Genomic DNA, 3055 nt, shown 5'->3' with positions numbered 1-3055 from the left:
GGATATAGTCCCCTTGGATATATGTGGTATTGTTTTAGGAAGTCCTTACTTGTATGATAGAAAAGCCATTTTCTATAGAGTTGAAAATAAGTATCAACTCATGAAAGATGGAATAGAATATATTGTAAGAACTCATCAGCTCAAAAATAATTATACTCTCATAAACTCAGGGAAGATGAAAAGAATTGTAAATTCATGCAAGCAATTTTTACTAATGGTTGTAAAGGAAAAGACCCCTGATAAAACCAATGCATTTGAAGGCTATGATGCTAAAGAGAAAGCTAATTTAGATAAAGTTGTTTCAGAGTATGATATCCTATTTCAAGAACCTAAAGGTCTGCCACCCAAACGAGAAATTGTACATGATATTCATTTGCAACAAGATGCTCCATTGCCTAACATCAGAATGTATAGGTTATCTGCTTTAGAGAATGCAGAGATCAAGAAGTAGGTACAAGAGCTGCTCGATAAAGGGTTCATAAGGCCAAGCATATCACCATGTGGATCTCCAATTATGTTGGTGAGAAAGAAAGATGGTTCATGGAGGATGTGCATTGATTACAGAGCATTGAATAAAATAATGATCAAGAATCATTATTCTCTTCCTCGCATTGATGATCTAGTAAATCAGCTGAAAGAGGCTGTTTACTTTTCCAAGTTGGAATTGCGTAGTGGCTATCATTAGGTCAGAGTAGCAGAACAAGATGCATGGAAGACTGCTTTCAAAACAAAGCAAGGGCTGTATGAATGGCTGGTTATGCCTTTTGGCCTAACTAATGCTCCTGCCACTTTCATGAGAGTTATGAATGATGTACTCAAACCTTTTATTGATGATTTTGTAATTGTATATTGTTGAGGGCCCTGAAATTGGGTCAACAACAAGGGGGATACCCACCCGGTCGGGAACCTGGTTGGCGGCTCCGTGCCCGTTTGGTGTAGCGGGTCTGACTGGGGATAACGGGACCAGCTTCCCGTTCTAAGGGGGTGTGTGTGTGTAGAGTTCGGTGATGTGTGTGTGTGTAAGATTAGATAATGAAAATATGGAATTATTTCTAAGCTAATCTAGTTCTAAACTCTGAGGCTAAACTTTATACTACTTTAATCTATCAAGAACAACACATCTAATCTACGCTAACCCAGGATAGAACTTTTTCCATTATGCGATCTAGAAAGATTTCACACAATAACTGGTAATGAAGATTATTCAGCTATCATGAGAATATAAATCAATTTAGATGAACCATCCTGCATAAGAAGTTAAACAAAACGGTTGTGAACAGCATATCGCATAATCAGTTATTCATGTATTAAGCATAAATCAATGACTCCACCGTATAGAAGTGCCAAATGGTAGTCCACTCATTCATACGTTAACATATAAACAACATCAGCTGTATATTACTCTAAGAATGCAAGCAGAAACTCGTCAAGAGATAAAAGTACCATTTATGACTGACTTTATACTCACAGACCTTAAGCAATAATAATCTATTTCTACTTACTTCTAATGCCTACTAAGAGTACAGAAGTGCAACATCAGTAGCAGGTATTAAAATGCAAACATAAATAAATCTTGATCCGTCCATTCATCAAAAACCCCCTCCGAGGGTGCAGAAGTGCATGTTCTGAGGACAAGTTTTTTGACAAATTTCCGGACCCTTCTCCAATGCAACGAGAAGGGTTAAATACTACTAATCGGCTAATTTTAATTACACAAATTTAGGGAACGGCTTCAAATGACCGCCCTTTTACTAAAACAAATTTATTTCTAAAAACTAAATCTAATTTCTAACCATTTCTGTATCTGCTCCTTAGTGCTGTAAGCGATGCGCTGTTCGCCGTGAAAGAGTCGGCTGCTTGTCCTTTCCTTTTGTTCAAGCTTGAAAATTAGAAATAACAAGAGCTGGCACCTCTTTCTGACAAACTAGAAGATATTTTTGAAAGTGTTCTTCTGGAGGAGTGTCTTCACGGCGTGTATACTTAGTACAACTCAGATTTCTTTCAAACTGATTGTGCTGTTGCTATTTCGGTTTCCGGCCATGCGAATGACTCAATGAGCTGGGGATTTTGTTGCCTGAACGATTTTCTCAATTGAAACTTGTTTCCATTCTTTGTTCCAGGCTTTTCTGAGACGTCTTTCCCCTTAAGCGTTTTTCTTTTTGCTTTACCCAATTTGGGATTCAGGATCTTTCATAAACGCTTTGCTTTTGTGTGCCTTTGACTCTGAGTCCTAGATAGCCTATTTCCATCAGCATTTGTTGAGTGATACTCTGGGATCCGTGGTCCTGCTATATGTGGTATCCATCTGCGACGTCATCTCCTCTCTTTTCTTCTAGTTCTGGCACTTTTCCTTGGATGTTTCCAGCATATAGATTTATATCAGTTGCTGACTTATAGTTCACGTAAATGAAAAGAGACAGAAGAAAAGATTGACATGAAAGCAATTAAGTTCTAATGAATGCATAATCATGTCACCCATTATGACTTGACTCTTCGAAAAACGCAACATAATCATCTTGGGATACACAGGCGTACAATCATTAATTTCCCGTAAGGTGCGCGCCTAACTTTAGGCTCCCAGATCATCCCGAGGAATGCCTGCGACGATTGGCTTCTGCGATTTGCATCGCAACATCGAAGATTGCGAGGTAAATAGGTGGCATCGCAGCGATTGATAGTCTCATTTGTCGCACACCATAGATCGCAGGTCGCAGCTTTGCATGGTCGCAGATCGCATATCGCAATATCGCAAGGTCGCAAGGTTTTTCGCTTTGTCACTTTGTGCTGCTTATGCGACATTGCGATGTGCGACGTCGCATATCGGCCGTCGGCTGTTCTTTAGGTTTTCCCCTTTTGAGCCCCTTTAATGCATGCGATGTGATGAGTTCTCGCGTCGCTCTTCCTTGGTGTGTTTATGCGCTTTGGGAAAGCGCTCCTTTTTCCTTTGCGACGCGATATAGCTCTTAGGGAGTTGATACAAAAGATTTTTCAAACAAAAATATTTTTTGGATTTTTTGGTTAAGGGTCCCCCTTTGCTTGATGTTATTACTAATAT

The sequence above is a fragment of the Pinus tabuliformis genome, chromosome 4_1 (genome assembly GCF_031772625.1).
Source record: "Pinus tabuliformis cultivar Carrire ecotype Pingquan chromosome 4_1, CPIR1, whole genome shotgun sequence".
Taxonomy (NCBI): Eukaryota; Viridiplantae; Streptophyta; class Pinopsida; order Pinales; family Pinaceae; genus Pinus; species Pinus tabuliformis.
This window is presented reverse-complemented; position numbering follows the sequence as displayed.